Source organism: Ostrinia nubilalis, chromosome 6 (genome assembly GCF_963855985.1).
Source record: "Ostrinia nubilalis chromosome 6, ilOstNubi1.1, whole genome shotgun sequence".
NCBI classification, from domain to species: domain Eukaryota; kingdom Metazoa; phylum Arthropoda; class Insecta; order Lepidoptera; family Crambidae; genus Ostrinia; species Ostrinia nubilalis.
In genome coordinates, this window is record NC_087093.1 from 915986 (window position 1) to 928385 (window position 12400).

The window sequence follows — 12400 nt, forward strand, 5'->3', positions numbered from 1 at the left end:
GTAGGGCAAAAAAAATTTAATTAGTCTAAACAAATAAAGATAATTTTGATTTTTTTTGAACACGCAAAACTAGACTGTCATGTGAACACACATATTTTATGTGCGGGACACTGCAAATGTGATGTTATAAATAGTGTAAACGTTAATATTTAAAACACGTATAGTCGTATACCTACCTACTACAAAAGGGGTTCCTGCAAAAAACTGAATGTCTCCGTGGGGACAACACTAAGGTGATTTTTTCACACCCTGTTTAGATTACAGCTAGCTAGCTAGCAACAGCTTAGCTAGCAGCTATTTTTGTACCAATTCAATAAACTTGAAGTTTGCTCAAGTACTCTTTTAGGAATCTACTAGCTTTTTCCCGCGGCTTCACCTGCGTGAAATTTAGTTTGTCACAGATCGTCATAAATTATATAGCCTATATGTTATTCTGGGTTATAAACAATAATCGAGAGTTTAATTAAAATCAATTAGTAGGTTTTGCGTGAAAGAGTAACAAACATCCAGACATCCATACAAACATTCGCATTTATTTATATTTGTAGGAAGTAGGATAATTTCGGGCGTCATAGTGCAAAAAGACTAATAATTTATTGGTTTAGTACTCAGCTCAGGTACCTAATTCGATTTGTCAATATTTAATTTATTTTAGTACCGCGAAAATTTGAGTCACACCAACTTGCAAATAAATAATGTACACTACTTTAAGAAGTGCGTCAGTTCGTACATTTGGAATATTTTGAAAAAAAAAAAAAAAACCTTCTTACATATTACATACATCGTAGAGACGATGGTTTCTTGCACATACACTACGGAAATCTTATCTGAAATCTTTAAGTAATAATAAGTGGTGATTTGCAACATTTAAACTTAGTGCTCTTGATTTTTAGTGACAACATTTATTTTATACCTGTATATTAATGAGTAAGGCGCGGCAGAGGAAGACAGCCTAGAAAAGATGGACATAATGACATTCGGCAACAGGCTGGAATAAACTGGACGAAAGTGGCCAGGGACAGAAGTCGGTGGAAGGTTGAAGAGGAGGCCTATGTTCGAAGACGAACCCCAAAGGCTGCTATAGATAGATTAATGAGTAGGTATTCTAATATGTATGCACTTAAACTTTCATGTAGAATTAATTTAGCAATCTGTAGGCAAATAAATATGTTGAACACCTTAATTGTTTTGCCGAGTTATGTAAACATTTGTGTTGTGTTTAAACAATGCAGTGCTATTAATACTTTTATTGTTCTTTCGATTTTCCAGGTAATTCACTTTAATGTGAGCAATTTTCTTGTACGTTTTCCTCTGAAACGTGTTTGTATTTAACCAAAATGTAACTCCGCCATCTTGAAAAGTAGAACTGGTAAAATCTATTTGCTGTCTTTATTTTTGTCGAACGAGGCAGATGTTTTATTTTTAAGTCGTTTTTTTTCCGTCAAGAGTATTTTTTTTGTTTTTTAATACTTCAATGTTATTCAAGTTTTTTAATACTTCAATGTTATACCTATAACAGTGTTTTCCGGGGATTTCAACTGTCAATAAGTTAGAATTTTTAATTTTTATAGCTTTATTAGTAACAATTGCCACTCCTTTGCGTCGCGCAGTCGGGTAAAAAGGAAACTACTAATCAAAACGAGGTAAAACATATTATCGGGCTAAGTAAGTATGTTAATAGTACCTATATCTTGAATATCTGTATCTTCTCACGGTATTGATTGTAGATATTGCAATATAAATATGACCAAAAAATAATACCCGATTAGCGGACTACAACTATTACTACGGTTTCAGGGACAAATTTTAGTGTAATGAACACACAGCATTAATATCTGGAAAGGTACATATATTTTAGAATAAGTAGAATTTAAACGTGACATTAACCGTTTACTTATTCGTCACTCTATATTTTTTTTATCCACAACGAGGAAGCTCTTGGCCTGTTTCTCACTTGATGGTAAGTGATGATCAGGCGGAAGGTGGAAGCGAGCTTCATCCGGAATCCTCAACCACGGAGGAACTGGCTATCTTACCTCTAACTGCCGGAACACAACAATGCTGTTAACATTGTTGTTATGGCGACAGACTTAGGTAAGATGATGGTAGCTAGCCAGGCGGACTTAGTGTATTCTCTGCTCAATGAAAACCTTAATAGATTTACACCTTATCACCTTACATGCATTTATTATCTTATCACAAACTACTTTTATACATTCAGCAAATCTCAGAGCTCCATATCTCTTAAACACTTAACCCTCGTCCCTAACTCGATTACATCCCATTCATGAGTCATTTCTCCCATCCACAATAGCATACTTGATCAACAGGAGCAAAGGAAGAAAGTAAGCCGTATTGAGCCATCGAGTACTCAAGTCGAGTCCCACCAGACAGGCGAGGCCGAGCGGTTCAGTGCTCGCTCGCCGGCGCGGCTACACGCGCGTGTCACTCCGCGTGTGTTACAAAACAATCGTAGGCATAAACAATCGCGAGAACATTCGGAAATAAACAAAAGAAAGGTAATTTTACCAAAAAACTTTAACACGTGCATTTTTAGTTATATTTTTTGTGTGTTTTAAGGTAAATAGTAACAGGGTTATCGATTAGGATGTCTAAATATAGAGCTTCCGATTATTTTGGTCGGGCGATGTTTGCAGGCTTCCAATGGTTTTCAAAAAGTGAAAGTACGACTTTTCGGTATTATGCAAATAAAATTTTTACTTATATTACTTTCATATCACGTTACATCAGTTGGTTGAGGGACAGAACTCGTTACAAAGTTTTCATATTCAGGCAACACTTATATTTCCTTAGCAAAAATAATTTAAATAATACGCAATCAGTACAGTAATCTTATCGGTGCACATTAGTGCACATTATTTAATATAAACATGATAGGTAGATATTCAATGATAATTATTTTCCCCCAAAGTCTATGTACCGTGAAAGTAGAGGTTGCAATCAGTTTCACTCGATATGGCTCTACAAGTTATAATATAAAATACGTACTTATTTTAGGTCCTGCTGCATTTTTGCTAATGTTTAACATTTGTTTCAAGGCTGCCTAGGCATTTAACAGCTGAATAGAACCACCTATAGTTTCTACTATAGTTAAATAGATTTCCGCAAACTATCATTGTACGAGTAAGTATTACCTGATTATTGTTTACGTTGCTGTTGCAAATGGTATGAAAGTTTTGATTGATTAATTCATGGACAGCGTTTTATTGGCCATTGTTTCGAAGTCCTGAGTAGAATAAGAATGACATATTTATCAAGAGACATTAGTTATGTTTTGGGATATGACTAACTTATTTTCGTTTCGAAACCTCGTACCCACGTGTCCGGCAAATCATTTTGTTTGATATCTACTATCATTGTCATCCACAATCTTGCTGGTCATATTAAGTATATTGGATTTTTAAATACAATCAATGGTTGATAAATTGTCTGTAGGTATAATCAGTCATGTAGTATAGGTGTTATGCTTCCTTCAATTCAGAATTAGTTCAACATGAAACAAATGAGTAAGTTGTTTCTATTTCCGCTGCCGGAAGGAAATCATAACATTTGATTGAATTGTAAACTGTAGTAGTTAATTGTAGATTAGATACAAACGCGATCATTTTGTTTTAAACAATAACAAAAGATGGATGAAGCAATATAATGGAAATAACTCGAGCAATTGTTCAGATATCGTGATCTTTAGTTCGCAATAAGGCCTACAGCACGCAACCTACCACGAGCTATAGCGAACTATACTTAGTTCCGAATGTCAAGGTCCTAATATCTTGGTCAAGTCAATTTGTCGCTAGCTAGACTTTGCCCGCGGCTCGGATCGATTATGTTTCGTTACAAAAAGAGATACCTACGCACATTAGTGGCGGACATTCGTTTTATTTCAAGGTAGGCAGCGAGCCTACTTTGAAAAATGATTTCGACCAGTAAAGCAAGGCCAGGTAGGCAATTCCTAACTGCCTATTATTAAGCTGTGCAAGTAAGTGTGCACGCTCTTGGTGCATGCTATTTTCTGACGGTAATTTTATTCCCAATTGTTACTTTTCACCGACAACACGTTCACAAATTATTTTACACGAAATCGTTGGAGAGTTCGAAAAACAACTGTTCAAAGTCATTATAAATATGTAGGAAATTTGTACACTACTAAAATGACTAAGTATACAAAACGAAAACATTGATTCATTAATTTACAGCGAATATTAGGTACACTACATGTAGAGCAATGTTTTCAACGTGAATCATAGGCGACTACGAATAATTAAATGAAAACAATCTACAATAACATGTAACGCGAAAGTAAAGTCTGTCTATTTGCTAGTTTCATAAGTATTTACTAAGCATGAACCCTTGAAGAATTGTTGATGAAAATAAAACTTGAAAGCTTTAGTCGGAAAAATACTGTAAATTAGTCAAATGGGATTTTGGAGACGATGAATTCCTAGTTATCCTATGCTTTTGGTGAGAACTAGAGTGTTTCAGAATTTACATTTTACGTAAAGCTGCGTGTAAGAAATATTGTAGAGACTATAATAAAGAAAAGTGAATCATCGCCATACAAGGAAACTTAAGGGAGAGTCCGCTAATTTGGACCAGTTTTTTTCAATCCCATTTAACACATAGTTTTCTTTTGTTTTTGCTAATTTCCATGGTATATAATAAAAGATATATTATTCAACTTACTATTTCATAAGTATTAATTGAAGTCGGCCGTTTGGTGTAGTGGTTCAGAACGGACTACTATGCCGAGAGGTCCCGGGTTCGATTCCCGGCCGGGCAGAAATTGAAATGATGAATTTTAATTTCTGTGACGGGTCTGGGTGTGGCTATGTATAATATTTATGTATTTAAAAAAAAAGTATATAAGTAGTATATCCGTTAAGCTAGCACCCATAACACAAGCATTAAGTTGCTTACTTTGGGGCTAGCTGGCGCTGTGTGAAATTGTCCAAAGATTTATTTATTATTTATTTATTATTAATTAACATGATTGTTGTATATTTTGCACAAATCAACAAAGTACGAGTTCAGAGCTTCGGTCCAATTTAGCCAACCGGTTCGATAATTTGTACCACAGGGTTACTAAATTGGATTTCAATAAATTTCAAGCCTTTAAAAAAACTATGGCAAAATATTATACGATACATTCTTAACAAATTAGGAAACGAAAAGGAACAGTAGTTAATAACATAGACAATCTATATTGTTTTACACGTTATCACGATTTTGAGTACAAGTTTTGTAATTCCAATTATCGTAACGCACACTTGTACCTAATCTACTTTGCTAGTGTTTTGCTTTCATTTATTGTTAGTCAAACATAACTACGCTATTATAACTTCAAAATATGATTTACTGAAAAAAAATTAGCCGACTAGGTGATAGTGCTTTTAAAAAATCGGTAAAAAATATAGCTTATAAATACCGAAAAATGTTTCAAATAATTGTAATCCACACTAATTTACGCTTCTAAATAATGTATTAGAAACACCCTGTGATTAAATTTAACAAAATTACAATCTAAACATGTATTGTCAAAAGTTACTTGAAAACAATGAAAAAATACTTTTCTGAATAAAACACACGTGTTTGTTGTCACGACAAAAACCACATGGCCGATATTAATTGATTTTAGTTGTGTATCGCTGAGTGTTGCAATTACAGACATTCAATAAATACTTTACGAAATATGAGGGTGGTACAATTTACCCGGCGGTACAATATACCGAACTCTCCCCTATTAGCGGTTATAAACAGTAGGTATTAATTTTTACTAATATTGTTTGTGTTACAGTTTATTGCTTATGATTACCTTAACATGCTCATAGCAACATGAAATCTTGTTGACACTCGGAGGAGCGCAAAAACCAGTTTTCTACTTGCTGAAAGTTACTTTTTGCTGTTATGAAACTCTTGAAGTTTCTTTTTGTTAATTAACTGCCTATGGGCATTACTCGCAACATTAATACGATAAGAAACATAATAAAGAGTTTTATAACCGAAGATCCTGTTATTTCTTATTTATTTAAAGTTGTTACAAAAGTTATCATGTGCTTTCTGTAGGTATATGCATCTCAAATGTGATATAGGTAGTAAGTAGTAGTAGGTTATCTTCGTGGGCTAGTCTTCAGTTAGTTTGAAGTGTTGGCCTAACTTGAAATAAAAATAGGCTGACATATGAGGTTCCTGATGAATCCTATATTTTACAGGTCATTCTTAAAGCTTGAAAATGTTATTTAAACTGAAAAACTACACACGAACTCTACCATATTTAAAGTTTCCTGCCAATTTCCTAACATTAACATCACAACGATGCATTGTAATCTCCAGTGTTTTAGAACCAGCCATAATATTCTTTGCATTTCCACTCATAACTGCAGCGAGTAGGAAACGACTGCACACATGCAACGCGTTGCATAACCCAAGTCTTGCAGCTGCAGTCGCTGCGTTCTGCGCGCGCGCACCGGGCAATGGACTGTGCAGTGCAGTTACGTGCAAACCGGCCGCCGATGTAAGGGCAATTTGTGGAAAGTTTACTTTTCGCATTCATCTTTCGAGCTGCAAATGAGTTGTGTTTTAAGCAACATGAACGCAAAATATCTTTTAACTTCGTCATAACAGGAGCGGAAAAATATGAACTTAAGAAAGGCATGTATTTAAATGATCTTTTTAAATTAGCAAAAAATCTAAATGGTCATCTATTTTAATGATTGATCCTCTTTCTTTGAGACATAAAATAAATGAAATCGATCGATATTTTAACCTCTTTTGAACTACGCAAAAAAAAATTGAGATGTAAAAATTATATCTGATCGTTACTTGTTGGTCCTCAAAAATAAAAGAAATGAGCACCAAATATTCAATATTGTGATACTTTTTTAAATAATTCGATTTGTATAAATTATTTTTTGTCTAGGTATATCAAATAATCTTCAAAATAATTATGTTATGGTACTTATTTTTATTAAGTTGTAGTCAAAGGATGGAAACTATTTAAAGGCACTTGATGTTTAAAGATTTTTTTTTATTAAAAAAGCATACTTAACACCTTCACACTGCGTCATCGGGTCAAATTGACCTAGGTGCTGGATGCGTTGGTGCGGGATGATATATTGGGTTTTTTAGTAGTACGAAATATAAATATTGTTTTGCAATTGTTTCGTCAAACACAGTAAATATTTGGAAAAATAAACTTATCAGGTCCTTACGACCCGATGTCGCACTAAAAGTAAACAAATATCGTTTAGTGCTTTTATCGTGTCTAATCGACCCGTTGACAGATGACTTTATGGTCACTGATCACGGTCGAGATCGGTATACTCATAAAAAATCAACCTTGCGATTTGAAAAAAATAAAGAGGTAAAAATTATGATGTCGGGTTCAGGGATGTCAGAAGTAAGAAATTATTTTACATAGCGCCTCTAGTCCCAAACTAAGCAAAGCTTGTAATTTAAACAAACATGGCAATGTACCATTCTGCTTGCTTATTGGCCGCTAAGCCCTTGGCCAACTCAGTAACCAATGACGGACGATTGTCACTCAACCACAAAGTACCGCGTAAATTAAAAGATATTTTTTAATTAAAAATATTAACCAATAATATTTTTTGTTAGATCAAATATATTTTAAAGTTAAGTTATACATAGATCGAAATGTATTTATTAGGTGATCAATATTAAAAGGCAAACTTGATATAAAAATCATCAAATTAACAAAATTAAAGATCAATAACTAAAAAAGAGGATCAAATATTATTTTTGTTTACCAAATATTAAAAGAGTATATTAAACATGAATATTATGTTACCTTTAATGAAGATCATTCATAATTTATCCGTAGATCAACTAATATAGACCCAATAATTAATATAAAGATAAAATATAATAAAAAACATCATTTATTTTTAAAAGTGCACATACAAAAAAGATCAATTAGTTTTTAGAGGATCAAATAATATTGTCCCCTTAAGAAATATTTACTAAATTCGTAATAACTGGGCTGGAAAAGTATACACATGAAGTGTGTTTTGCAAATTCGATTGATTTTCTTTTAAACAACGCAATTATATCGTAAAAATAGACAAGGCCTAATTAAAATTGTTTAAATAAAAACAAAAACCTCCCAAAAACATTCACATTGCATCAAATAGATTAAAAAGAAAATAAAATGCTTTAATGAAAATTGGGTGGGAATTAAATGCAAAAGTATCTGCAGAAGGTCTACCATAATGGCACGTAAATTGAAACTAAGAGCTTTTGCTTGTACAAGTTCGATTTTGTTCTGTTTGCAGACAATAAGCATTACAAAGTTTTAAGTAATTACATTTTATAAAAAAAATAAAACCGACTCCAAAAAACCCTACCCTACCCTATCGAACAAAAAAAGAATTGACGGAGTAATCGGTGAACATACATAGAAAAAAAATACATACAGTCGAACATATAACCTCCTCCTTTTTTGAAGTCGGTTAAAAATGATAGTGTACTTGGATTCGAACATTGAAAAAGTGTGTCAAAAGCAATATTCCCGAAAATGTTCACTGATAGTGCCCACGTTACCCAAACAGATGATAAGATCGCGCACACGTCACGAAGTTCGGCTCTACTCTCGTTTATCAGGCCTGACACACATTCGCGATGCCCTGCCACAGTATAGTTGAAGCCAGTAGCACAAACACGGCTTTAAAATTTTGCTAAATAACACAATTTTCTCTGCTGTTATGAAAAACTACGTGCTGGCGTTTTCCCCTATGATGCCTAGATTGGCTAAATCGCGGTTCGAGATCATCTAGTAGTGCTAAGTCAAAAACAATGTTATTGGAACCTATTCAATCAAATCAATTAATTAGATGTTAAGTATGGCGGCTCATGAAATCTTACTTATCTAGCATCAAAGCTGTCCCAATTAGGCTGGGTATCACCATCTTAGTTTAACTTTGACACACGTCAAAAATCTGTCAAACTCCATACTTAGTCTTTAGCTAAAGTCTCTTTTTCCAAAACTCCAAGGAGAAATATTACTGATGCCTTAAATACTTTATGAATGACTATAATTCGACCATGCGAATGGCGCAACTGGGCCTTATCTCATGCATAATACATCGAGGGCGCGTAGTTATCTCTCGCCCACCATCCGGTGCATGTGCGCGTGCGCAGCCCCGCCGAAATTGTTCCCTCTTACAAAATGATCAATGGACGCGTATTTATCTTAAAAGCCGTCATTATCACAAGCACGCGGCGACCTTGACAATAATTAAAGCTGTGGCAATGTTGTTATTGACCGATATTACTGTTGAGATATTTTTTACGGATTTTAGCGACTATTAAGATAAATACCTTAATTGTAGACATGTGCGTGTGCTTATTGCATGGTACTTATTTTTTATAGCAAAGAACACTAACGAGTTTTTAAATTGAGCAAGAAATATCTTAATTTTATACCTACTACACTTTTTTGCCACCACTCTGTGTCTCTCCGTAGGCTCAAATGCGGGAATGAACTATTTTTAGGGTTTTGTTAAAAATAAATCAACTGAGCTATTATGACATCACACCGTGTCTGAACTACCTTTCAAGAGTTTTCCGAGTAATTTCCCGACATATTCTACATGAATGAAATGTAAAAATTATAAGAAGAATAATTCAAACCTGTAATTTCTAATGTGTAAGCCGTGTGGTGACGGCAGAGTAGAATACATTTGTCACCAACCCCTACTCTTCCCGCGGGTGTCGTAAGAGGCGACTTAGGGACTACACAGAGAACGGGCAGCAGCGCTCTCTGAAAAACATCAATCTTTTAAACTGCGATCTCCAACCCGCCTGCCAAGCGTGTGGATTATGGCAAAACCCTCCACTATAGTAGAGGAGGCTCATCGTCCAACAGTAGACTGTAAAAGGCTGTTGATGATGATGATGAATTTCTAGTGCCAATCATATTATTATTATAGACGACCAAAACATTGTGAATTATTCAAGTTCCGCTAACTTTTCCACTACTAGTTGATATAACCGAGAGACAATGGTAATAGCACAGTATATATATGAGCTAAAGCAGTACGGAAACTTAGCCCTTTCGGCGAGTTAAATACCTACACTTCAACTGAGTGTTAGGGTTGGCACTCTTAATCTTTATAAAATGAATAAGGTTCTTACTTACTTATTTATTAAAACGTTTATTTAGGTTTTTTAATTATCAAATACCTAATGGAATAAATTAATTGACTAAGTAGTTAACAAAAAAATAAAACGTTAATTAGGTTCTATAATGATCGAATACATAATCGAATAAATTGATTAAGTACTATTAGAGGCCGGTAGAAGATCTATTCTCATAAATAAAATACCGGATACTTACTTTCACATACCTATTGCCTCATTTTAAATACAGTTCATCACTTAATACAAAAGCGTGCGGAGCAAATTACTTTATCAAATAGAACACATAAATTGTTAAAAAGCGTAATTACGTTATTAAAAAGAACTATTACAAAATCAGATGTAAGCACTTTATTTAAAAAGTAATATTTAATCATTTTTATTTTACAATTCAGAATTATTACGAAGCTTAAAAAATGAAAGTTCTGGTTTTGAAGATGCCGAGTTCAAGCAGCCGTTTACTACGCAATACACTCGTGGCATGTTTTTAAAAATACAGCGAACAGTGCATGCAATAAAATTATTATTAAAAACACAACGCGCGCGACACTCGCGACGGATGGACTGCGAGGTTCGCTTAGAGCTCGTGTAAAGCGTGCGTCTGTGTGCGTGAGTCTGATTTCGAGCGTTTGTATGAAGCTTCCGTACTGTTTGATTTATCTACTGTGGTAATAGGGTAGGTACACATCGAAGAAATAGCGTCTGAAGGCGAGGCAGTGTTGAAACGACTGTCTGCTCTGCTCGCCTTGGATCGAGCGAACAATGTGTCTATTTTATTTTATTTTTTATTTGTACAAAAAACACATACAGAGTACAATCAACAAAGTAGGTACATTTACATCCAACAATAAATACAGTTTTAATCTAGATTGTAATCCAAAAAAGTGTTTCTGACATGTTCAAAAAGGTATGTTGAATAACATTGCAATTTAATAAAATTGCATACTTTGTACAATTGGTGCGGACAAGGCATACTTACATAGTGCATCAGATTTAGAAGAGTGAAGAAAGAAAAGTTAAAAGTATTACTACAATTATTTAAGTTATTTAGATTATAATATACATATAAAGATAGATTGATAAATTAACTATTAAGAAAGGGACTACTACTATGAGAACAAATACGAACTTATCTTGATATTTCAGACCTGAAGAAGCAGATTTTTCTTATCTTATGGCTACTCAACGTTCACTGGTTGTGTTTCATTGGAGGCCAAGCTAGCTATAGATCCTACTTATACAGGAGTTGCAGTGGCGGGAAAGTGTGGTGGGACTAACCTTATGGTTTTAAAAACCCATGGAATTAGACTGCCATGTGGAGATAAGAAACTAGTCAGTGGTCAGTGCAGATGCAATTCTCTCCTCATGTTCCGAGGTATATTTTCCCACATCCCGTGCTATGTATAGCAGTAGTATCAGTATCTTGACTTACTTGACTTATGGTCCTATGTCCCCTAGATGGGGCAGAGGGCGTCCACAACAGTCCTCCATCTCGTTCGGTCTTGAGCTTCTCGCTTGATCTCGCTCCAGGTTTTGCCGATCTTCTTCGCCTCAGTATCTACGTATTGTGTATGTTATCTTACAATGCAATATGTCACAGATCGAGCTGAAATAGCATTGAAAAAATTCAGGATCTTTTGTAGAAGTAGAAATATGACATGATCAAAATATTGTGCTGTAAGCTGTCATAGTAATTGACACTGGCTCAAATAATTTTAACTTCGCACAATAACAACCTTTGAGAATTAAACCAAACACATATTGTAAGCCTAATTAGATTCAATTTTATTACTTATTTTATATTTACATTTATTGTTATATACACTCAACATCAAATAAACCGCACCTTCCGCGACGCGAACTTTTAAGATTTTCTTCTGACACAATTATGGTACCCCAACAATATTGGTGTTATTTGAAAGCCCAATAAATATCCTTAAAGAAAAATACATGTCATTTCTAAATAAATGATTAACATATACCATAAATGTGACTTGAAAATAGACCTCACTTTGGGCTCACCTCTGGGATCAATTAGACCAATTTTTATGGTTATAAAACTAAATAAAGATCTCACGTGTCCTCTTTAACAGATGGATAGCGATTAATCCCAACTTAACAATTTTATAGTCATAAAAAATGGCTATAGCGTAACTACCTATTTTTTGAAGAAGTGACTCTGGATCCTTGTAAAGACACATTTTTGGGGTAAAAACCTTTCCTTTAA

General features: G+C 34.2%; 1 protein-coding gene across 1 annotated transcript in view; it reads left to right on the forward strand.

The window, feature by feature from the left end:
• The first annotated feature begins 2394 nt into the window (after window positions 1–2394).
• LOC135072380 (ATP-binding cassette sub-family G member 1) overlaps window positions 2395–12400 on the forward strand; it is a 65024-nt gene continuing 55018 nt past the window's right edge. The window contains exon 1 of the mRNA XM_063966286.1: window positions 2395–2519. The gene's annotated coding sequence lies outside the window, so the exon portion shown is untranslated. The remainder of the gene's footprint in view (window positions 2520–12400) is intronic.